Here is a 26,473-nt window from a genome sequence, read left to right on the forward strand (position 1 = left end):
GTATGTGCTATGGTGAGCGCTGTGAATTGTGTAAGACTGTTGAATCACAGACCTATACCTCTGAAACAAATAATACATTATATGTTAAAAAGAAGAAGAAGAAGAAGATAGCAGGAAGGGAAAAATGAAGGGGGCGGAAATCAGAGGGGGAGACGATTGGACTATGAGACTATGGACTCTGAGAGACTAAGAACTCTGAGAAACAAACTGAGATTTCTAGAGGGGAGGGGGTGGGGGGATGGTTTAGCCTGGTGATGGGTATTAAAGAGAGCACGTACTGAATGGAGCACTGGGTATTATTCGCAAACAATGAATCATGGAACACTACATCAAAAACTAATGATGTAATGTATGGTGATTAACATAACATAATAAAAAAAATGTGCAAAAAAAAGTAAGCACAACATGTTCTTTAAATAAAATATTTTAAATAAAAAAAAACTAATGATGTATTGTATGGTGACTTACATAACATAATAAAATAAAATTTTAAAAATTTTTTAAAAAATAAAATAAAATTGGGGCAAATAGAAATATAGTGACAGGAAGTAAGTTTCTTAAGCTCAGTTCTATACTCAGGTAATATAAATGCCAATTTTTATGGTAAACTTTAAAATTTTCAGAATTGGCTGAAACTTGTTCTTTTTTGAAACTCTTTCTTTTATAACTATCTTATTTTTTGACATTTAGCTCCTCAGACACTATTTTTTGGTATGTCCGTGTCTCTGTTCTGTGGATTCCCTGTCAGGTGAGGCTGGTTGGGTCTTCTATTTCTAGGCAGTCATCTCATTTCCTCGTTCTTTCTGTCAGTGTATCTTAACTTATGATTCTTTAACTTTGGAATCATCCAGTGCTGACTTGCTAGATTGGATCTAGCATCAAGGTTGAGCTGATTCTTCATTTGATCTTTCAAGGGGGGTGGTTGATTCAGTCATGCCAGGAATGTTCTAGGTGCTGAGGAAATACTGGTGAATAAAAGTACTTGTAATCCCTGTAAAAGTACTTGTGATCCCTGCCCTTGTGGAGTTTACACTCCAGCTGAGCAGACAAGCAAGAATCAAATGATCCATACTATAAGGAAATAATTAAAATTATGACAAATGGCATCAAGGAAAAATATGGATAAAAAGTTAAAACCTAATTTCCAATGGTTGCGATCTTATCAATTGGAATTCTCCCTGTGGAAACCTATTTCAACTATTAAACAAAATGACAATGGGAGTTAAATAAAATAAATGTAGATTTTATGAACACTGTTTCGTTGCATAGAACTGTAATAGTCACTTTTCATTTTCTGCCCAGCACTCCTTTCTCTTTCTCATAATAAAGCCCATTTGCGTTATCAAAGATGGCCGCATGATCCAAAAGAGGACTACTTGAATCTTTCTTTGGGATTTTTTTAAGTGGACCTGCTGGAAAGGTTTTTCCCTTTTTGGTGGTGGGTTGGAGGAGATGTGAGCTTGGGCTGCTGTTGTCCGCTCCCATTCTCCTCTCCCTCCAAACCCCTCCATAGTACCCGTGAACTTACAGTGAACCAGCACACAGAGAGAGGCAGAGAACCCCGCATGGGAGTTCCTAGCTTCAGACATACCAAAGTGCAGTCTTCTATGACTTTTTCCATGGTTCAGATACAGCAGACTTTCAACTCCTATTTCCAGCTCGAGTGAGTTTGAGTCAATGTCTGTTGCTAATGATGAGTCCATATTAATACAGAAAGCAAGCATTTAATGTTGCAAATATTTCTTAGGATGGATTATTACATGTGGCTGGGCTGTCTGGGCATATCTTCAAATAAGTCCCCTGAAGTTCTAATTTTCTTGCTTAATCTCTTTGAAGCAAATTTTCTTTATACCAAGTACCCTAATTCTTTGTTCAAAATCAGTGGGATGAGCGGGATGGTGTCAGTCTTGATAGTCCTCATTGTTGATTCATACTCATGAAAGATTTCTAAAATCCTGATTGGTGAATACCTGTGCCAGGGGTCACAATTCAAAGGAGTCACCATGCCGCATCCATATGAAGAGACTGGAAATCTTGATAGGGACAGTCTTGCCCACATCCATGGACCATGATCTTGCTTTTCCAGACAGGTCTATGGGACAAAACAGCACATACTCTGCTATAGAAAGAAGGAGGCTGTTCTCTTTTCTTCCCAGAGGGACACAGGGAGAGAACACAAAGGTGGCAGCCCTCAGGGCTCCAATTTAAGAGGGTAAATCAAAGTAAACTTGTTGAGGTTTTGGCCATTTCCCCAGAAGAAGCAAAGAGTGCAATGAATCAAAGAGCACTCTGGAGGTCCATGGCCTGGCTCCCTGACATCAGCTTGAGCAGAGACCAGGTTCCAGCAGGTGGCAGCAGTGAGAACAGTGGCCTCTTTATCCAATGACTGTGCAGTGGAGGGGGCACAGGGACTGACGTGCCTGGTTGGCAGTGACCATGGCAGGGAGGGAGCCAGTCTCTGCAATGGATGCAGTGAATGAGGGAGGAAAGGAAGCAGACCCTAGGGCTTAAGGCTTAAGCACTGGAGTCACCAGCCTGGGGGTAGCACCCCAGAGGTTAGCCAGCTCTGCAAGGATTTGGTCAGAGGCAGTGTCCTCTGGAAGAAGAAATTGGTGGAAAAGTATGTTTTCATACGGCCCAAATTTACACCCAGGTGAAACTCCTGAACCAGAAAAGTAGGGCCTTTCCTGCCAATTACAAGCTGGGAATCCTCATGAAAGACATTTAAGCTTTCTAAATCTCTGCTTTCTCATATGTAATTATGAATAAAAATAATAATTACCTTATAGGACTGTTGGAGGACAAAAATGACAAGATTACAAAATGCAGTGCTTTGCCTGATACCAGCAAGCACTAAGTAAATGGTAGGGAGATACACATCCAGCCACTGAGCTGGTAAGAGGCTTACTATCCAGGGTTACAGGACTTGCAGACTTGCACAATGATGAGGCATTCCAGACGCAGTGGGGTGAGTGAGCATTGCTTTTTCCAGCTGAGAACACCGAGATTCACCATTGGGTGGGCCCAGAGTAAGAACAAGAGGCAAGTGGGAAAGAGAATAGCCCAAACACTGCTGAGCTTCTCCGGAGTTGATTCTGGAACAGCTCAGATACACTAAGCAAGGATTAGTGTGTCTGATGGGGCAGCTCAACAATCTCAGTGGAAGATAAAATAATGGGGTTGGTGAGGAACAATAGATCCTTCCCAATGACTTCCTCTCCTAGGACCTTATGTACTCTGCACATTCTTGTTATTCAGGCTCTGTCTGGAAGCAACACATTTCCCAGGTATGCACTGGATTACCCTTTTCCCCACATCTTTGCCCAGTCTGGATGTTATCAATTTTTTTGCTTTTTCCTAATCTGATAAATAAACCATGTTTGAATTCCATTTTCCTGGGACACCTGGGTGGCTCAGTTGGTGGCTCATTTGGTTAAGCATCTGACTTCGGCTCAGGTCATGATCCCAGGGTCCTGGGATCGAGTCTTGTGACGGCTCCCTGCTCAGCCAGGAGCCTGCTTCTCCTTCTGCCTGCCACTTCCCCTGCTTGTGCTCTCTCTCTCTCTCTCTGACAAATAAGTAAATAAAATCTTTAACAAAAAAAAATAAAATAAATAAATTCCATTTTTCCCGACCACAGTGAGACTGAACATCTTTTCACATGTTTATTGGCCATTTGCACTTCCTCTTGGGTTTCTATTATTTGACTTTTACAGCAGAATGGAATCGTCTTTAGAATCAGTCCTGTTATTTCATTTCTGTTTTCTTCTCTTCTTTAAACTTCATGCCCCTGATTAATCCATTTAATTTTAGAAGTGTATAATATCTCAAGGCATACACAGATGATGTTTGTCTTCCTTTGTCAGATTTCTGATAATAGGTAGAATTATTTCATCTTTTGGATTCATTGTAATTCAGGTATAAAAATGAAAACTAATATAAAGTTTCCAACATGGATTTGATCTCAATTTGAATCTTTCTATGTAGAATAAAAATTACATGCCTGATAGTATTTTACTTATTTTTGTGTGTGTGTGTGCTTTCTAAAGAACAGAATACTGGGAAAGACATTTTTAAGAGGTGTAGAGTACTAGATTTGGGATTTTAAAGTCCTTCTGCATTCTTATACCAATTTCCATGTCACTTTTGGCCCATCATTCCCCTTTTCTCTCTCTAAATGGAAGTAAGGAGGGAGGGTTAAGCTGTTTCAGTGATTCTTAACCTTAGCTACACATTAGAATTGCCTGGAAAAAAAACATTTAAAAATTGATGCCCCCCCTCAGGCCAGTTAAATCAGAATACCTGGGAGTGGGATCTACGCATAAGTACTTTTTTTTTTTAAAGAGCCCTAGTGATTTTGATGTGCAATCAAGAATGGGGATCACTAAACTTGATCTTTAATACTGCTTCTGGCAAACATCTCTAAGACTCTGAAATCCACTGAGATTTGGGTAGTGTATCAATCCCTTCAGTGATTTTTAAGTTCATAAAATAGAGAGTGCAATGGAGTTTAGAACTGGCTTACATAGATGGCTTGGAGGATGTTTGCTCGTGGCTGAAATCATTCATGAATCCTCTTGCTTTTTCCACTCCTTCCATGGTGTTCATGTCTCTAAATGCAGCATCATGGGCTTTTGTTTTTTTTTTGTTTTTTTGTTTTTTTGTTTTTTTGTTTTTTTTATTTGCGAGAGAGAGAATGAGAGACAGAGAGCACGAGAGGGAGGAGGGTCAGAGGGAGAAGCAGACTCCCCGCTGAGCAGGGAGCCCGATGCGGGACTCGATCCCGGGACTCCAGGATCATGACCTGAGCCGAAGGCAGTCGCTTAACCGACTGAGCCACCCAGGCGCCCATCATGGGCTTTTGTTGAGCAAAGTAGATGAACATAATACTTCTGTTCATAGCAGCTTTATTCACAATAGCTAAAATGTGGAAGCAACCCATCAACAATGGATAAGCAAGACATGGCCTAGATGTAAAAAGGAAGGAAATTCTGACACATGCTACAACATGGATGAACCTTGAGGATATTATGCTGTGTGACATAAGCCAGTCACAGAAAGTCAGATACTGTATTAGTCCACTTATATGAGTCAAAGTCATAGAGACAGAAAGTAGAATTGCCAGGGCGTGGAGTGGGGAGGGAGGGTTGGGGAATAATTGTTTAGTGTGTATAGAGTTTCAGTTTTATAAGATGAAAACAGTTATGGAGGTGGATGGTAGGGATGTTTGCACCTTATGGATGTGTTTAATGCCTTTCAACTATACACTAAGAAATGCTAAAGATGGTAAATTTTATGTATATGTGTGTTTGACCACAATAACATTTTTTTTGCAAAGCAAATGAGCAAAGGTGAGAGGGATAAAGGAATGTCACCATAAACAACCAATCTAGAGAAGAGCCAACAATTACCTCTTCTGTCCTTACTTTGAGATTAAAAACAAAAACAATGGATTTTAAGTGTGTAAAGGAGGTTTTGCAAACTTGGTTGTCAATGAAGAGAAAAGCACAATGGTGGCAATAAGACCCACTTCGATAAACAATTTTATTTCAATCAATAGCCATTCAACCAATCAATTAAGTATAAATTGCAAGCCTATTCCACCCAGGAAGGGTTTGGTAAATTTGTAATTGACAAGGGCAATGTGTCCAGTATAGGGTCTGGTCCAACTTTACTAACAAAACACAGTAACTCTGCTGCACAAGGAACTTAGAATGTTACTGAGGAGACAAAACCGTTAAGACACAGATACTCCATAACACCTTTTTTTTAAAATCTCATGGCATAGACTACAAGTACAAGAGAAGACGCATCACCTTGAACTTAAGAGAGAAATGTTTTGGGAGCCCTCTGTGTCACCAGTTGGCATAATTGGTGAAAGGGTATGAGCCTCCCTCAGAAGGTGTTTTGATCATAAAACATGAGCTTCATAGATCAAACTAGCATTTTCAGGTAATTATTGATCAGGCCCTTCTCTGCTGAGTCAATAACTGACACATAACACAGTTTGGTCCAATGTTAAGTTTGATTTCCCAGGCTACAGATAGGAGGAAACATGAGTCAGAGCACCAAAGGTTTGAGCTCTTCGATTCAAAAACCATATGCAGCATGAAAGAATGTGCTGGTGTTCTTTGAAGTCTGACTTATATAACTTCAAATTTTAAAGAGAAATACATTTCTCCTCCCACTGAGTTCGGTTGCTTTAGAAGCAGTCTGATTTTTTTTTTTTTAATTAATTTTTGGTGAAATGGAAGAATCCGTTTGACATTTGGATTGTCTTAATCAGCCCAGGGACACTGCAGGCCTCATATTCTGAGCCAGAAGGACATAAGGATGAAGATGGCATCACCCAGCCCCAGAAGAGCTCATACTCTCGGGGGGGGACCAGCACCGACATGAAAGATTCTTGTGGAAAACCACCTTTAAAATGCTCCTAAATGCATCTGCTCTCATTTTATGAGAAGAAAAACATCTCCATGGTTTTCACTGACCCTCAGGAAAAAAAAAAATAGATGCCTATTAGATTTTTATGTATATGTTTATTTTACATATTTTTTAATTGTGGTAAAATACACATAGTATAAAATTTACCATCTTCACCATTTTTTAGGTGTAGAGTTTCATGGCATTAAGTACATCCACGTTTGCACAACCATCCCCACCATCCATCCACAGAACTCTTCTTGCAAAACTGAAACTCTGTCCCCATTAAATAACTCCCCTCCCCTAGCCTCTGGCAATCACCCTTCTACTTTCTGTCTCTATGCATTTGACTACTCTGAAGACTTGTCCTGTATGCGAAATCATCCAGGATTTGCTCTTTCATGATGGACTTATTTCACTCAGCACAATGCCCTCAAGGAAGACTATTTTTTTAAGGAACTAATACTTTCAAACATCTCATAAACAGCCAACCACACTTGCTCTAGCTGAGGCGTGCCAGTTTATTTACAGATCCTATTAGAAAGTCCCTTTTCTATCTAGGTGGTAAAGAGAGCTGAGATGTCATTGTACCCAGAGTTGAGGGAAATCAGTGTCATTCATGAATTGTCCGGCCCAATCCCAGGCTCGCCGAGCTCTCCAAATCACCAACCCCGGCTTTTAATAACTGTTTGTGGAGGTAGGGGAGCTCTTCCACCGAGGGAGAGAGAAGGCTGTGGCCTGACTCAGAGCCACCACGCCAGCCCCCGGCCCACACGGCTCTGCGCTTGATTATGGGTGTGTATAACCATCTGGTATGTGGGTTTAGCAGTAAGAATGAGAGGATCAGGCTCTCCATTATCACATGGTGGTATTATTTCATTTAACACTTGTTATATGACCAACACTGCACCAAGCATAGCATAAACCTGGAATTATTCAGTTCTGTCCCTGTCTATTATACAAGGGACAATTCTGCCAAATTTGCTTCGGGGGATGGATTCCTCCAGTCCACTGAAAAGTAGCCTGGTCTCCCAATGCTTTTCGAATACCGAATCTTGACTGTTTAAACTCTAAGAGCTGTGCTATAGAATTTTTTTTTAAGTGAGTGCTATTCCAATGAGAGTCTCTAGGCACACTTCACCATACTTCATTAGGTTTCCGTCTTGGAGGAAAATATATCCGTCCATATTCTGTGAAGTTAGAGCAGAAGATGAAGCAAGCGTTTCCACCCACTCTATCCCTCACTGTTTCTACTTAACACAACAGTGATTTTAGCTGAAGATTTGCGTTTTTAATCACAATCTATGTATTTGACCTCAGCAAATAGCAATTCGTGTTTTCTTCATAGGAAAGCCACTTCCAAGATATATTATTTTACCATAATGCCTTCCGGTGTTGTAAATTTTTAACGAAAAATTTGTAAAGTCACCTTATTTGTAAATGCTGTAACAGACATAATACTTGCCTTTCTCTTATGCCCTTTAAAAGACTCCCCATTCTCCCCTGGGCTCCGGGGAGTGTTGGGATATTCAAGTGCTCCCTCCCTTCGACCTGGACACTAAAGGTCCATTTCGACAGCAAAGAACCTCATTCTGCAGTGGGGATCTTGAGCATGCAAGAGATTGTCTTTGGTCTGCCCCCAGCACATCCTAATGCCTTGCTGGGTGCAAAGCCAAATGGAAATTCCTTTCCCTTCCTCTTAATTAATATTCCCCCACTCTTGGTAGGTTTGTCTTTAGAGTCTGCTGCCTATGAGAGCTTGCTATTTATTTATTTATTTAGAGCTTGCTTTCTTTAAAATCACACACAGTCCCCTCCCAATTACATAGGATACCTTACGCATTCCATAATTGAATGCTGGGGTACAGGGCTAGGTCTCTGGGATGTATTAAGATGAAGCAGAGAGAGTCCTTGTCCTGAAGTGTAAGGAGCGGATTTATACTCGATTACTGTAATACAAACTAGACATAATGCATGATAGAAGAGAAGGCTATGGGAATTCAGAAAATGGGCAAATCTGTGAATTTAGGAGTCACAGACGAGTAGTAAAAATAACCAACTTTTCTTGAACACATACTGTGTATCAGGCAATGTGTTGGGCGGCTTACCTATATTATCTAGTTCAAACCTCACTACCTTGATATAATTAGGCATCTTACCCCCAACTTAGAAATGAGGACACTGAGGTTCGTCCAAGTGTGATTGTTTGCTTGGCTTTTATGCTTTTTACTGCAGTATTTCATCTGGTAACTTCCTGCTTCCTGTCCATCATTGATCCTGAGTCTCACTCCTAAAAAAGAAGAGAAAGATGGGGAGGCTTCAGAAAATCAGCTTTTCCAAGATTTGAACTGCCTTCTAGTTTGCATCAGAAATTTGTGGCACATGTATGCAGAGAAACACATGTGCCCAAAGGGCGGCCAAAAATGTGATTTTTTTTTTTAAAGAACATGGTTTTGAGAATCATATATTTTATCTAGAGAAACATACTGGTAAAGCCCTTTGTATGTTTGCATCATTCTCTCTTCTTCCATTCAGAAGGGAAAAAACTAAGTTTGGGACTTGGGTAATTCACTAAAGACTTGCTGAGAATAGGAAGAGATACAAAGCCAAAGTAAAGAGAGGGGCACACATGTGGAGAGAGCAACTATCAAAATGGAGACTCGGCCCACCTTCTTGAGCACCCACTACACACTGCTACACTGGAGGTGGATCTTTTACCATTTTACCTTCATAGCAAACCTGGGAGTTGGATGCTGAACTCTCCCAGCTGACACATGAGGAAATGAGACCCAGATAGGTAGTAAGTGATAGAGCTTCTATTCAAACTCAGGTCCTTGGCCTCCAAGTGCAGCTTATGACTTACAACAGACATGTTGGAGATCTGGGCAGAGGCTTTTTAGCTAATGATGGTCTGGCATGTCAAAGCTGGAAATGCAGCTCTCTCCCCACTCTGCTTTGTCTCCTTAGCACACTGGACAAGAGACAGAAGACATTGCCCTGGGACCGGATCTCTGTCTGGCTCAGAGCACATATGCACACACCTCAATTCTAGCTCAAAATTAGGTTGCCCTGGGTTAGCGGAGGCTGTCTCCCTGATACTCCTCCTGCCACTTGACCTGTAAAGCTTTCCCCCACTCAGAAAAAAAAAAAAGGCAAATACTCCTATCTCAGAAGCCTTAAGGTTGCTGCCATTCAGCACTCCAGCTAAAGCAGGAGTGGAGGCCAATATTATTAGGGACTGTCAGCAAGAAGCAGGCCTCAGGGTAAGCCTTTAAGAACTAGAGGATGCCATGGGCGTCTGGGTGGCCCAGTTGGTTAAGCAACTGCCTTCAGCTCAGGTCATGATCCTGGAGTCCTGGGATCGAGTCCCACATCGGGCTCCCTGCTCAGCGGGGAGTCTGCTTCTCCCTCTGACCCTCCCCCCTCTCATGCTCTCTCTATCTCATTCTCTCTCTCAAATAAATAAATAAAATCTTTAAAAAAAAAAGGAACTAGAGGATGCCAGCATCTGGCTTCCTATAGTGATCATCCTACTCCAAGGCACAGCAGGTTTTTAAGAGGTTTTACTTTCGTGTTCCCTGCCATCTATTAAGCAAGGTTTAACCACATGGGCTGGAGATTCAAGTGGGAAGAGTTTTGGGAAGTTAGACTATGTGCAAATTAAGACTATAACTTTTGTCTAATTTACTCCAAAGTTGCTATCTCTTTCAAAAATAATTAAGAACACATACAGCAAATTAAATCAATTCTAGTCCAATTCACTGTGGTCTGAATATAACGTGCTGTTACCAGTTTATCTAGGTATATAAAGGGGTTTGTATATCAAAGCCCGTCACATAGGTTATCAATGAATGTTTGTAAAAATGAACGGATGGTGGTTTTAGGACTTGCCAAAACCAAGGGTGACAGCCTTCTCTGCATTAGGCCTAATTAGGAATTTTTATAAAAACGATGGAGGAAATTTCAGTTACAAGAGCCAGAGAAGAGTTAAAAGCTTCTTCCGGTGCTCCCTCGGTCTCTGCCAAAATCAGTAGTAAGCCACCTGTGAGTGGGATCCTTCCTCGATTCTGGCCTCTGCTGGTGGTTTCTTTACCCTTCACCTCTCCACTCTTCCAATGTCTATGACAGTCTGGACTTCTTTTTAAGGAGGCAAACACAGAAGGTTTCTCTTAAAGCCGTAGCCACCGTCACGAGGTCCAACTGGAAACTCTTCCCAAAAAGGAAGGTGTCACGAATGCCGAATGACCTTTCCTTGGGCAGAATTCTCTTACCTCATTGGAGATGGGCTCAATGAGTAGGTCCCTTTCTTGGACACTGAGAGAGTTTTCACAAGAATTTTAAAGACATCACAAGTCCTATCTGTTGCAGTAAGTGTTAACGTCCTCTGGAAATGTGTTAGTGCAATTTTAGTGCAATTACAGTGGTCCCACTTGTTAAGATAATCACTCACTGGGTCATCTGTGTTAGGAGAGTTGGGCATATAAAGGGGAATTTGATCAAGAGTCTCTCAAGACAATTGATAAACAGATCGATTAACAGGTGAATGAATTAAGCAGTTAAGTAAGGTGTATAGGATGGCTTTATTCAACTGGCCTGCAGTTTTGCTCCTCCTTTGACAAATCTTGGCTGGGAATTTTATATTTTTAATATTTTAAAGAATTTTCAATGACTTTCTAGGTCCCAGAGTTTTGATTATTAATCTTCTTTGATTTGCATTAGTTCAAGTACATTGTTGTAGTTCCAGAAATAGTTTATTTTTTTTTAAGATTAAAATTCTTTTTCTTAGCCTTGATTAGATTTCTTTAAAAATATTCAAGCATGGGATTCTTTTGTTTCAACCACGAATGAGCTCATGTGGCACATTTAAGTTCTCAACCTCAGTGTATACATAGCATTTCTATAATTGAATCAGCTTTCCTGTATTGGTATTTAAATAGTGTAATGTACTTTTAAACTTTTTCAAAGGCAGGGCCATCTGATGCCTACAAACAAGCAAACAAGAAGAAAAAGTTGTTTGTTTTATCTGTTTTCTCCCTTTTAAAAAAAAAAATCTCCTTCTTCTTCTTTTCCCCCTCCTCCTTTTCTTCCTCTTCTCCTTCTTCTAGAAGTGTTTTCAGCTAAAAAATACTCTGTTCCTTTGCTGTTAAAAAAAATGTGGTGTTGGCGGGGGGGAGCCTGGATGGCTCAGTCGGTTAAGCGTGAGGCTCTTGTTTTTAGCTCATGTCCTGATCTTGGGGTCCTGGGATCAAGCCCCACATTGGGCTATGCACGCAGTGTGGGGTCTGCTTGAGATTGTCTCTCTCTGTCACTCCCTCTCTCTAAAATAAATAAATAAATAAATAAATTTTTTAAAAATGTGGTATGGGTTGCATCTCCTTGTTCATCTTAGAGATCAGGTTTTGTGTTCATCCAATGTGCAACCATCCATTCTCTACGTGATGGGATAATGAGAACAGATCAGAGGCAGTCTTTCAGACTTACACCTCTTACATCTTCATATCCTCCTTTCATGTGTAACTACAATGAAAAACAATTGCATACAACAATGTGAACTGCTAGCTAGATTCTGATCCTGAAAAATTGTCTAGGTTGGGTTTTTGGCATCTAACAGCATTTATCGGTCAGCTTGGACTGCCGTAGTAAAAATACCATAGACGGTGTGGCTTGAACCACAGAAATGTACTTCTTACGGTTCCAGAGGCTAGGAGGTCTCTATCTCATTGCTGATCAGTTCAGTTTCTGGCAAGAACTCCCTTCCAGGCTTGTCAACAGCTGCCTCCTTGCTGTGTCTTTACATGGTAGAAAGAGAGATAGAGTTCTCATGTCTATTCCTCTTCTTACAAGAGCACCAGCCCTATTGGATCAGGGCTCCACCCTGATGGTTTCATTTAACCTTTATCACCTCTTCACAGGCCCTGTCTCCAAACTGGGGGGTTAGGGCTGCAAAATATGAATTTGAGGGAGACACATTTCAGTGCATAGCAGAACACTGGAACTTTCATTCAATATCAGTAAAACCATGTTCCTTTAAAGTAACACACTAGAAATCTATATTAATCAGACTAATGCAAAATTCAAATATACAAGGTATACAGAACAAGAAAATATTCCCAAATCAGGGGATCCTGGGTGGCTCAGTTGGTTAAGCGGCTACCTTCAGCTCAGGTCATGATCCCGGGGTCCTGGGATCGAGTCCCGCATTGGGCTCCTCGCTCAGCAGGGAGCCTGCTTCTCCCCTGCCTACCATTCCCCTTGCTTGTGCTTGCTCTCTGTCTCTCCCTCTTGCTCTCTCTGTGTCAAATAAATAAATAAAATCTTTTAAAAAAAAAAGAAAGAAAATATTCCCAAATCAATCATTCCATGATTTCTATTAGTTTATTTCGTTAGTGTTTTGTTTCAAAATATGATAGTTATTTTCTCAATATGTCTCTATTTTAAAATGATCTTTACTAATAAGTTTTTTGGGGGGTTGCACATGGGCCCAAGTATCCAGAAGACAAATACAAAATTCTGTCATCTAAATATTTGCTGACACAAAAAGAGATGTTGATAAACTCTGTCCACACCAATAATTGTTTATTCCCTTTCAAGAGGTTCACAATCTGTCAAACTATCTGAATTATTTCTAGTCTGCAAATAAATTTAATGGAGCAAATGCTTTTTAGGTCACACTTGGGAGAAGGTGGCACCTTTATTATGAAAACAGTCAAGGTCTAATTTTTAATCTGTAAAAGCAATACAACAAAATAGATTGGTCTAGATAATGTCTAAGCTTTTTTTCCCTCATCCAAAATTGTAGAATTTATTATATTTTGAGATTTTGATTTTCAAAAAAACACAATCAGATAAGAAAATGTGACTTATTTTTGTCATGCAAATTTCATCCTAAACATGATAGATAGCATGCAACTTTATAGCCGTTCACTACTGGTAAAGGATAAGGTTCCAAAAAGTGGTTGGATCATTTGAGCCAAATTATTTGCCAAGCTAAATACTAGTGAATTATTATTGGAGTTGCGAGGTCCTGGATTATGTCAACAGTGAATGTTTGTAAAATACTATTCTGTGCAAAACAACAGTACTGGCAAGTATAAAGATAGATGTGTAGAATACAGACCTATAAAATAGAATTGAGAGTCTAGAAAAACCAATATGTCTATAGCCAACTTTTTTTTTTTTTTTTTTTGAGAAGGGTGCCAAGACCATTCAAGGAGAAAAAACAATCTTTTCAACAAATGGTACTGGGACAGCTGGATAGCCACGTGAAAAAGAAGGAAGTTGGACCCTTACCTCACACCATATACAAAAATTCAAGATGAATCAAAGACCAAAACTAAATAACTTAAACTATAAAGCTCCCAGAAGAAAACTTAGGGTTAAATTTTCATGACCTCACATTTGGCAGTGGATTCTTAAGATTTTATTTATTTATTTGAGAGAGAGAGAATGAGAGACAGAGAGCACGAGAGGGAAGAGGGCAGAGGGAGAAGCAGACTCCCCGCTGAGCAGGGAGTCCGATGCGGGACTCGATCCCGGGGCTCCAGGATCATGACCTGAGCCGAAGGCAGTCGCTTAACCAACTGAGCCACCCAGGCGTCCCTTGGCAGTGGATTCTTAAAGCAATAAAAGCACAAGCAAAAAAAAAAAAGAAAGAAAAAATAGATAAATTGGATTTCACTGAAACTAAAAACTTTTGTGCATCAAAGGACACCATCAAGAAACTGAAAAGACAACCCACAGAATGGGAGAAAATATTTGCAAAGGGACTTGTGTCCAGAATTTATAAAGAACTCTTACAACTCACTGATTAAAAAGACAACTCAATTATAAATGGGCAAAGGATCTGAAAAGACATTTCTCCAATGAAGAGAGAGAAACGGCCAATAAGCACATGAAGAGACGCTCAACATTATTAGCCAGTCATGAAGGAAATGCAAATCAAAACCACAATGAGATACTAGAATCACTAGAATGGTTAGAGTAAATGTGTCAGCTAATGTGTTAGCAAGGACATGGAGCAGTCAAAACCCCCGCATACTTCTAATGGCAATTTGTAATGGTACAGCCACTTTTGAAAACAATCTGGCAGTTTCTTAAGCATTTACACGTAGAGTTACCATATGGCCCACTAATTTTACTCCTGGGTGGATACCCAAGAAGAATGAAAACATATGTCCACACAAAAGCTTGTATGTGAATGTTTCTAGCAGCATTATTCAGAATAGCCAAAAGGTGGAGACAACCCAAATGTTTATCAACTGATGAATGAACAAACAAAAAGGGGTGTATATACATAAAGTGGATTATAATGCAGCTATAAAAAAGGAATGGAGCACTGGTACACACTACAACATGGATGAATCTTGAAAACATTATGCTATGTGAAAGACAACGTTATTATATGATTCCGTTTATATGAGATGTTCATACTGGGCAAACTTACAAAGACAGAAAATAGATTAATAGTCCCTTAGGGCTGGAGAAAATGGGAACATGGTTTCTTTTTGAAGCTAAAGAATACAAGGCTTCTTTTTGAGGTAATGAAATGTTCTAAGACAGTGGTGATGTGAAATACTGAATCCATCGAATTGTACATTTTAAGTGAAGAAGTTGTATGTTTTGTGAATTACATCTCAATAAAGCTATGGGAAAAGTCAATGAAAACTTTATTCTCTATACACTGGGAAAGAATCCATTGTGCTGGTACATTGTGGGGGATGGTTTATAGATGAGGCTTTGACCAAAGGCAGAGGCCTCTACATAGTTTCCTCAATTTTCTTTCATGGCTACAAATTTATGTCACTAATGGGTGGATGCTCATTGCCCTGTAAGGTAAAAACCTGCTCTAAAACCACTGACTCTTTAGGAACAAAACCACTTCCAGATTTTATAAAATTTAAAGTAAATTGAAGCCCACAGTAAATTGAGTTTTTTAATTACTAAAAACTATTGGAGGTGTTTATTTTAAGGAAAACTTCCTTTGTAATTTTTCCTCAATATGCAAGAATAAGAATGTCTGTTTGAGATGTGCTAATATGCTTTCTAATAAAACAATAATTTAATCTAATTAAATGGCCAAGAGAATATTTTGGATGGGTGAGCTAACCTGCCTGAGGAAGGCATGGGGGCAGTAGAGAAGTGGTTCAAAGTACCATGGACTTAGGCTTCTGTCCTGGCTCTGTCAAAGCAAGCTGTAAAAAGATGTCAATTTCCCTTTCTTGGCTTCTAAAATGGATATAATTATAGTTCAATCTTCATGAAGTTATAAACACATTAATTGGAATAAAAATATGGATACAGATTTTATATGGTGCTCACACTAAAGGTTTTCATCATTATTATTTTCAATTAGGCATTCATCCCTTGGCCTAAAAGTATTCTATTGGAGGAATATATAGAATCTAGTGATTTATTCTGGCCCTCTCTTTTATTTTTTTTTTTTTAAAGCATCATGGCAGATTTGCCACTGACTTCAAGGTTTATACCACAGAAGATGTGCTTCACTTGTAATTGGAGCCAACATGATGTTTCCCTGAAGATGGGCAGGATGCCAATCACACACACTTGGATCCAGAACTTGGTACTCTACTTTGTCAAGGTGTGACTTACATCATAATTGCTCAAACCATAATTTGTTAAGTGTGAAAAACGAATGCTTCCCTTATGTCCTCAGTAATAGAAAGTCATTATACATCTTGAAGCTGCTTCATCTTTTTGTCAAGATATAGAGTATGGAAAACTAGATTGATGGTGCCTCTCTCCTTCCAACCTCTGCTCTCAACATCTACCATTCTTCTTTAGAAAGGGTGAACATTTTCCTCAAGGCATTGAGCAGCTTCACTGTAGGCTGTAGTTAAGTCCCTGGAATGTGGAAAATGAGGAATTGGAGATGGGGGCACAATTCTTGGTACTTGGATGGCAAGTGATTTACAAGTTTATCTTGCTTTCATTTGTAGAGCTTGGCTGTACAGTGTAAATCTTGTCAAAAACCTGTTCGATGATTCAAGATTTATTAAGGGCAGTGCAATGTCCTGTGCATTTTTGAGAAGTCACAAAAAAATTAGTCAGTGACCTCCTGGAGATTATAACTCCCTAAATCAAGACCAAATATCATATGCCCATTTTCTCATCAGAGTGGAAAACACCTGAGCCTCGTTGTAAGCATACCATAATATGGGAAGCAGAATGCAGAAAATAAGCTTATTAGATGAGAATGAAGAATTTAAATCTGCTGGTTGAGAAATCCTACTTCCTAGGATAATTGCACAGTTATGTGGTAGCCTAGATTGTTTGACCAAATATGTGGCTTGTGAGTTTTTCACAAAATGAGGTGTTCCCTTTGATAGCAGTCACATTAAAGAGATCCATATTCAGCGACAATCAGTGGTCAAAAAAACCTTTGCTACAACTTCTAGGTAAAAAAGATGCTTTCATGTTTCTGAACACTAAATATTATTGTATAAGGTATAACAGCATTACTGGAGTTCTGAAATGGCCCCTTCTCAACAGTGTATAAACACAGCCTCATATATATCCAAGTCTGCCCAAGCACAGGCCAGATAGAGGTAATTAATTTTTCATGACATCAGTTATCTGGGGAGAACAGAAATTGCAAAAACATTGCCTTTTAAAGATCCTATTTGATCTATGGTTAAGATATATACTTTCATTAAAATCAACAAAACAATGTACCAAAATTCTATTGCGTTTACCAGGATATAAAAAAGTTTTAGTAGCGGTTTCTTTTCCCCTTCCTTAATAGATTTTATATTCAAGTCAAAGATGAGTGGATCTAAGACAGCAAGAACAAAAGTTGAATATAGATGTTAAAATGCCTGTTCTTGTGAGGCAGCCAGAGCATCACGGATGTTAAAGTGACATTTTTCTTCCTGCTTTGTTTCTATTTTCTTTTAATTTACAAAATCAGATCATTCTAATCTAGAATTTTGAATTCTCTCTATTCTTAATATTTGCATTGTGATGCGACCTTTTCCCCATGTTGTTAAACACTGATGATATTTTAGTGACTGCATGATAATTATATTTTATGTATGCATCATTATTTATTTAGCCATTTTCCTAACAAAATGTTAGACATTTTGTGGTCTCCATTTTGGGTTACTATAAATAATAGTTCAATGAACATCTTTATGCATATATATTTTAACAATGTTACTAATGTGTAATTGACATACAATAAACTGTAAGTAAAGTGTAGAACCTAGTAAGTTTCCACATGTGTATAGACTCGTAAAGCTATCACTACAATCAAAAAGCTTTCTCAGGTTCTTTAATCTCTCTTTAATTGCTCTTTACCCCCATCCTCAGAAAATCACTGATCTGCTTTCTGCCACTGTGTATTAGTTGGTATTTTCCAGAATCCTGTACAAAGGAATTATAAAGTATGTACTTCTTTTGTCTGGCTTTTTTCACTCAACATAATTATTTTGAGATTGATGTGTGTTGTTCTATGTTTTGAGAATTCATTCCTTTTATTGCTGAATACTCTTCCATTGTATGGATATACCACGATGTGTTTATCCACTCATCTGTTAATGAACACTTGGTTGTTTCCAATTTTTTGGCTATTATCAATGGAGTTCTTATAAACATTTATGTACACATCTTTGTGTAGACATATGCTTTTATTTCTGTTGGGTAGAAAACTGGAAGTGGAATGGCTGGGTCGTGTGGTAGGTGTATATTTACCTTTTTCAGAGTTCCAACAACAGGGTGTGATGACAATTCCAGTTGTTCCAATTCTTACTGATTCTTATTATAGTAAGTCTTTCATTTTAGATATTCTGAATAGGGTGGGATATCTAGATATTCTAAGTAGATATTTTAATAGGGTATGGTGATACTACATTGTAACTTTAATTTGCATTTTGCTAATGGTTAATGATGTTAAGCCACTTTTTACATCCTTATTTGCTATCTGTATAACATCTTTGGTGATGTGTCTGTCCAAATCTTTTTCCCATTTTTTATTGCATTATTTGTTTTCTTATTATTAAGTTTTGAAAGTTCTTTATATATTTGGGATACAGGTCCTTTATCAGATGGACCATTTGCAAACTTTTTTCTCCCAGTCTGTCATTTGACTTCTCAATCAAACAAAACAAAACAGTGTCTTTTAAATAGCAGGTATTCTTGATTTTAGTAAAGTCTCACTCAGGTTTTATTGTATTTATTATTTCTGGTATTGCACTTGAGAAATCTTTGCCTAACTTAAGGTCACAAAGAATTTCTTCTATGTTATCCAAGTTTTATAATTTTAGATCTTACATTTAGATCAATGATTCATTTTGTGTTAATTTTTGTACACTGTGCAAAGTATGGAATGAAGAGGGTTTTTTGTTCTTTTTCTTTGTATATGGATTGTAAGTTGTTCTATTTCCATTTGTTGAAAAGACTATCCTTCCTCTAGTAAATTGCACTTTGTAATTTTGTCAAAAATCAATTGACCATATGTGTGTATTGATCTATTTGTCTATTATGTTAACAACATCATGCTGCTTTGATTACTGTAGCTTTATAATATGTCATACTATCAGGTTGCGTTAACCCTCCACTTTTATTCCTTTTCTAAGTTGTTTCAGCTCTTCTAGGTCCTTTCATTTCCTTATGAAGTTCAGAGTCAACTTGTCAATTTTTACCAAAAAAATCCTGCTTGGACTTGGACTGGGATTACGTTGAATCTATAGATGAATTTGAGGATAATTTACATCTTACTAATATTGGGTCTTCTGATCCATAAATATAGTATATCTCTCAATTTATTTAGGTCTTTAATTTTTCTCAGCAGTATTTTTCCTTTTTTTTTTCTTTTCTTATTGCTTTAGTTGAATCTCTAGTTCAGTGATGAATGAAAGTGGACATCCTTTCCTTGTTTTCAATAATATAAAGAAAACATTCAGTCATCTTTCATCATTAGGTATGATGTTAGCTGTAAGCTTTTTTTGGAAAAATTGTTTTTTAGGCTGAGAATTTTCCTTTCTATTCCTAGTTTACTGTGAGTTCTTATGAGAAATATATGTTGGATTTGGCAAAATGCCAAATACACATGGATTTTGCCAAATGTATTTACCTGAGATGATCAGTTTTTCATTTTAACCTTTTAATATGGGTGGATTATACTTACTGCTTTTCTAATGTTAAAGCAACCTTGCATTCCTGGGACAAATCCTATTTGCCATGATGTATTATCCTATTTAGGTAATGTTGGATTCAATTCACTAAACTTTTATTAAGAATTTTTGCAGTAAGGGGGGCGCTTGGCTGGCTCAATCAGTTAAGCTCTGACTCTTGGTTTTGGCTTGGGTCATGATCTCAGGGTGGTGAGAATGAGCCCTGCATCAGGCTCTGTGCTCAGTATGGAGTCTGCTTGAGATTTTTTCCTTCTCCCTCTGCCCCTACTCTCTCCCTCAGATAAATAAATAAAATCTTAAAAAAAAAAAAAAAAAGAATTTTTGCACTAAGTTTCATGAGGGATATTGGTGTATAGATTTCTTATCTTATAATGTCTTTTCTTTTGGTATTGGGGTAGTGCGGGCCTGCTAGACTGAGTTGGGAAGTATTTGTTCCTCTGCAATTCTCTTGAAGAATTTTTGTAAAGCTGGTATTATTTCTTCCTTAAATATCTGGTAAGAATCACTAGAGAAGTCATCTGAGCCTGAAGTTTTCCTCGGGGGAAAGCTTTAATTTCAAATTCAATTTCTTTAATAGATATTGAATTATTTAGGTTATTTATTTTTTGTAAAATGGGCTTTCATAGTTTATGCCTTTCAGAGAATTTCATCTAAGTTGTCAAATTTATTGGCATAAATTTTTTAGAAGTAATATTCCCTTATTATCCTTTTTATTATCTGTTGAGTCTATAGTGTTATTACCTCTCTCATTCCTGATGTTGTTTATTGTTTAACTTGTTTATTCTTCTCTTCCTCTCTTTCCCTCTCTTTTTTCCCTGATCAGTCTGGATGGAGTTTGGTGGGGTTTTTTTAATTAATTGTATTGATTTTCTCAAAGAACTAGTATTTTGTTTCATTCATTTTATGTTACTTTTCTGTTTTCTCTTTCACTGATTCTCACTCTGATCTTAATTATTTCATTTCTTATGTTTACTTTGGATTTATTTGCTTTTTATTGTCTAATACTTAAAGTGGAAGCTGAAGTCAATGATTTCAGAAACTTCTTTTTGAATATAAGCATTTTTGTGCTAGAAACTACCCTTTGATAATTCTGTCAGCTGAATCCCACTATATCCCGCAAGTTTTGATATGCTTTGATTGCATTTGCTTTCAGTGCAAAATATTTTCTCATTTTCTTTTAATTAATTTATTACTCAGGGGGTATTTAGAAGTGTGTTATTTAGTTTCCAGATATTTGATGACTCTCTAGTTATCTGTCTGTTATTGATTTCTAATTTAATTCCACTGTGGCAAGAGAACGTACTTTGCATGACTTAAATCCTTTTAAATGTATTTAATCATATTTTATGGCTCAGAATATTGTCTGTCTTGGTAAATGTTTCATGTAGACCTGAAAAGAAATATAATTCTTCTGTTGTTGGGTGAAGTGTTCTGTAAGTTAACCATTAGATCAAATGGGCTGATAGTGATGTCCAAGTCATTGATGTATGAAAGAGTATTTCATTAATAAAAAACCTGAAAGCAGTTCTTAGAAATGTGTTCTGCCAATTTAGATCTTGAAATGAGAAGTTTAAATATTTGGCTGATTATACCAGTTGATGGTTTCAGTCAGATCAACCTATGAAATGTTAGGGTGGTATGAACACTATGGCCCAATTGCTGATGATACAGTAATTTAGTGATTTTGGGGGAAAAAAAAGTTTTTAGTTGCGGAGACTTTTCCTCAAATAAAATTTTACCAGGAACTTCAATACATATATCAGATAAAAGTGGAGCTTTTCAGCTTTTATGTGGACTTCAATTACTGAATCTCACTCTGAGCCTTACTCTCCTTCCCCCAGAGTCAACCCCTGAGATACCCCAGCTGAAGCTTTCAGATACCATAGGAAGTATTGAAAACCATAGATCTACCCGAATACTCCGCTAAATAAGAAAAGAAAAATAATTCCACTCAAAACACCTACTGAAACAAGGTAAATAGACTTCAACTCTTGCATCAATAATATCGATTGATAAACTACCTAGTGGACTACTTGAAAAAGTTTCTGAAATTGATTCCTGTCTCAACAGTAAAATAAAGGGTCATGTTCAATTATTGATGTCTGCCAGGGGTGCAGGTGTGGAACTGGAAGAGCACATGCCTTGCATTTGATATTCTGGGGCCTGAGGTATAGACATGTCTGGTGTCTAAACCTGGTGGCACATATGATCTCCTGAGTTAAATTATAAGTGTGTTAAAGTAGGAAAACTACCCAACGGCGTTAGTCAGGCCTTTTCAGATTGAAATCTGCAGAACGTGCTTAGGTAACCTTGTGCGATAGAGATTTCTATAGGGATACACAGGAAAGTGAGGAACTGCGGGAAGCCATCCCAGAATTTCCTTCATGGCAGGTCAGTGGTCCCAACCGTCTGGCAACGGAACGGAAGTGGGGACAGCTCCTTCCTTCCCCAGTGCTCTGCCTCATTATGACCCACCTGCTCTCTTCTTTTCTTCCACTTCTCCTGCCATAACTAACTCCAATTCATGTTGTCTCAAGTTTTCTGCTTTCTATCTTCTTTCTGTATATTTCCCTACTACATTCCTCTCTGTACATCCCAAGTTCAAATTTCCCACAGATAGTGATAGGTTAATGAGTGACCCTCCAGAATGCAGTGTCCCTTTGGGCATAATTCTTATGCCAGGTCACTGGGCAGCCTATAGATAAGTGTCTTTACATCAGGTGCCCATCCCTAGTCCAATCACCTGTGGCTAAGGTCGCAGAATCACAAGGTACAAAGGATGGACAAGGGACCATGTGTCTGGCAGGAACTCTGAAGAATCCCAGCAGAGGGCAGGGTACCTGGCAGGCACAGAACAAGACCTATCCATGACAGCCAACTCCAACAGGATAGTGTACACGGACTGACCTGCCTGGTACCGGTTGACGAACACATTTCCTTATGATGGGCTGCAGCAGTGGTTTTCAGTCTACACTAGGCAGGAAGTCTTGAGTTCTGCCCACAGGAGACACTTAGTAGGTAGGACTCTGAGCGCCCTCTGCCCATTTTCAACCAGAGCAGTTTCATATGATTCACTATTACATATTGGATTTTCAAATAAAACTTCATTTGAAGATAAGACTCTACTACTCACAAACAGGGGATGGAAAGCCACCAAGCTATAGGAGCAGAAAAACTTTTGTTTGGATAATTTTTTTTTAAGTAGTGAAAATTATATTTTTAAAGAACAGAGTTAATAAGATATACACTGAAATATAAGATATCACTTAATGTACTTTACTCAGTTTTCTGTAAAATGCTTTTGGGAAGGGTAAACAGGAAAACAGAATAAGGTTACTTAACATTATGTTTCTTATCCCAATTGTTTTTATGTTTTGGGTGTTATGGGAATTGCTTAATCATAACTGTAAATATATATTTGATGAGTAGGATAAAATGTTGATGGCAATGAGCAGATTGCACATTCAGAAGGTTAAAATAACATATTATTACAACTATTTTACTTGATTTTGTTTACAGATACAGAACTGCCATATCAGGGTAAAAGTTTATGTTAATTGTTAGTTACATTAACAGTTAACTATGATGAACTGGGATACAGCACAGCAACCATACACATTACTTATATGTTAGATCAAGGCATACATTATATTTTATTATAACAATCATATTTGTTATGCTCAGTCTTTAGCATAGAATGATCATCTGCTAAGAACATTTTTTAAAACCTGAAGGCATCCTGATGGTATTTATAAATATGAATTACTTTTCTTTTTTTTTTTAAAGATTTTATTTGCTTATTTGACAGAGAGAGAGAGAGGAGAGAGGGAACACAAGCAGGGGGAGTGGAAGAGGGACAAGCAGGCTTCCCGCTGAGTGGGGAGCCCAATGCGGGACTCGATCCCAGGACCCTGGGATCATGACGTGAGCCAAAGGCAGACGCTTAAGGACTGAGCCACCAAGGCGCCCGTGAATTATTTTTCTAATTGAGGAACCATATTCTTACTCTAGGACTGGGGACGTCCCAACTCCTGCCAATTACTTAAAACATGACTCATCCAGCAAAACTGTCAAGCCACTGTGACTTAATGACATGGCAGATAAAAGTATCTGAAACTCTCGTCCAAACAGTCCACTCCTTAGGTTGAGCAAAAATACCCCCGATGGATCCTTCCCTTCAGAATGCTCCCCAAATGCCCGCTTTAACAAACACAAGGCAATAGCTGTCCTTTGCCTCCTCTCAGACTCCTAGCATCTGATTTAAGCAGAAAATTATTCAACTGGTCATCTTTCCTAGACACTTGTTAGAGTAAACATGTAAAAAGTTGCAGCTCCTCATCTGGGAGAACACTCAGAGGTGCGCACTGCTGTTCTATGTCTCCCCAGTCATGGCGGGGATTATGCCAGCAGATTCTCATTGTTGGTACTACTGAGAGCAGAAGGGAAAGGGAAGGGAGGTTGGAGGGAACAACACGAGCATGGATCATTTCCAGTTTTTTTTTTTTTTAAGATTTATTTGTTTATTTTATTTGACAGAGAGAGAAAGAGAGCACAAGCAGGGGGAGTGGCAGGGAGAGGGAGAAGCAGGCTCCCACTGAGCAAAGAGCCCGACGTGGGGCTCCATCCCGGGACTCCAGGATCATGACCTGAGCTGAAGACAGACACTCAACTGACTGAGCCACCCAGGCGCCCCTCATTTCCAGTGTTATCCAACACCCTGATTGTGTTAACTCCATTGTCAGGTTTTGCTTCATGTTTACATAAAAAATGAGGAGGTCAGGGTGAAAGCAGGTGTCTTAGACTTTACATGGAGAGTCATTTGCATCAAGGACAACTAACAACAGTGGAAACATGGCAATTTTTCCAATGCCTTTGTTTTTTTAATAAAACAATAACTGGCTGCCAGTACTCATATTAATAAATAGTAAATCACCCCTTCCCTTCTCATGAACTCTCTTATTTGCCAATGAGCTTCTTCTAAACACGTCAGTTAAGATGGAGCCTTGATGTTTTTAAGTGGCTATGCATAAACATAGTTATGGGGCAAAAAAATAACCATGCCATAAACACATTGCAATAATTAATTTTTATTCCTGTGTGTACTTAATCCTGTAGTCTGGACCTTTGATACAGTTCATTCAAAATAAAAATAAGGTCCTAATATAATCTTAGTAAGACCTTTTCCTCTGAAATAAATGTCCCTGTGTAAATGTCCTCATGCTATGGAGGAATTAAATGGCTTACAGTTGGATTTATAGTTCAAACTTGAAAGCCCTCTTTCTATTATCAAGGAAACAGTACATCACACCCAGCATGGCCTATATGAAATCGTGAGGCTAAGGGGCGGGCTTCTGAGGCTAGGTTAGCCATTGTGCTATACCGTGAGTCAATTTTCAGATGGCTCTAAGTATACTCTTAAACCTACCCAAGACCTAAGAAACTGTGCTGTCAGTTAGGAGGGAGATTGAAGGGGACACAGCACACAACTCAGCCCAAATGCATCACTGTTCCTAGAATAAAACCCAAATCATGACCTTCTGAGGCTGGCAAGTACCATCCACTTAATGCTGGACAACAGGTATCCCTACCAAAGGAGAACGGACGCCCAGCTGGTACACCATCAACATGGGCGCAATTTAGAAGTTAGCTCTTTTTGAGAGAGGGAGGCAAACCACGGGAGACTCTTAACTATAGAGAACAAACTGAAGCTTGACGGAGGGAGGTGGGTTGGGGGTGGCCTAAATGGGGGATGGGGATGAAGGAGTGCACCTGTTGTGATGAGCACTGGGTGTTGTAGGTAAGGGATGAATCACTGAATTCTACTCAATATTCCACTGTATGTCAACTAACTAGAATTTAAACAAAAACTTAAAATAATAAAAATAAATAAATAAATAAATAGCTGATGGGGATTAAGGAATGCACTTGTTGTGATGAGCACTGGGTATTGTATGGAAGTGTTCTATCACTATATTGTACACCTGAAACTAACACTGTATGTCAACTAACTAGAATTTAAATAAAAATACACAAAAAAATAAAAAAAAAGTTAGCTCTTTTTCGTAAAGATCATCATTAGAAATATAGTATATTCAGGGGGAAATAATAAAAGAAATAGGACACTATGGTAATTTGTAACACTGATGGGTAGAGAATGGTGCAATACACTATTCTACTTTCATAGATGTTTAAAATGTTTCCTTCTGGAGCTTAAAATGCAGTTTAAAAAGTAACTCCACCCTCTTTCCTATAAAGGAGACTCTAGAGAATATTTTCTTTATATATTGTCCCACAAAATAATACAAAGTTAATTTAAATCACTGAAACACAAACTTCATTTGCTGACTGTTTTGCATGTTTACAAATCTGCACAAGTTTTAGAATTTAATCTTTGAGGGTGCCTGGGTGGCTCAGTCGTTAAGTGTCTGCCTTCGGCTCAGGTCATGATCCCAGGGTCCTGGGATCGAGTCCCACAACGGGCTCCCTGCTCGGCGGGAAGCCTGCTTCTCCCTCTTCCACTCCCCCTGCTTGTGTTCCTGCTCTCGCTATCTCTCTCTCTGTCAAATAAATAAATAAAATCTTTAAAAAAAAAAAAGAATTTAATCTTTGAAAAGGCAACATAATATAAGCACATTTTCCAAGTCCCTCAAAGTCCATGATTTTAGTAGCAGAGGTTGCACTAAGAGAAGAAAGAAGGCTCTATCCCAGGGCACCTGGGTGGCTCAGTTGGTTAAACATCTGCCTTTGGCTTGGGTCATGATCTCAAGGTCCTGGGATCGAGCCCCGCATCAGGCTCCCTGCTCATTGGGGAGTCTGCTTCTCCCTCTCCTTCTGCTCCTCACCCCTGCTCAGTGCGTGCTCTCTCTCGCACTCTTGCTCTCTCTCTCTCTCAAATAAAT

At 38.6% G+C, this 26,473-nt stretch overlaps 1 long non-coding RNA gene across 2 annotated transcripts in view; it reads left to right on the top strand.

Annotated features, from left to right (window-relative positions):
* LOC145721778 (uncharacterized) overlaps positions 1 to 25,276 on the top strand; it is a 58,517-nt gene extending 33,241 nt beyond the window's left edge. For both annotated transcript variants that reach the window (XR_014145676.1, XR_014145677.1), the window contains exons 2-3: positions 21,416 to 21,547; positions 24,111 to 25,276. This is a non-coding gene — a long non-coding RNA (uncharacterized LOC145721778). The remainder of the gene's footprint in view (positions 1 to 21,415; positions 21,548 to 24,110) is intronic.
* Positions 25,277 to 26,473: the final 1,197 nt, after the last annotated feature.

Source organism: Leptonychotes weddellii, chromosome 5, assembly GCF_054177405.1.
Source record: "Leptonychotes weddellii isolate Sample4059 chromosome 5, ASM5417740v2, whole genome shotgun sequence".
Lineage (NCBI taxonomy): Eukaryota > Metazoa > Chordata > Mammalia > Carnivora > Phocidae > Leptonychotes > Leptonychotes weddellii.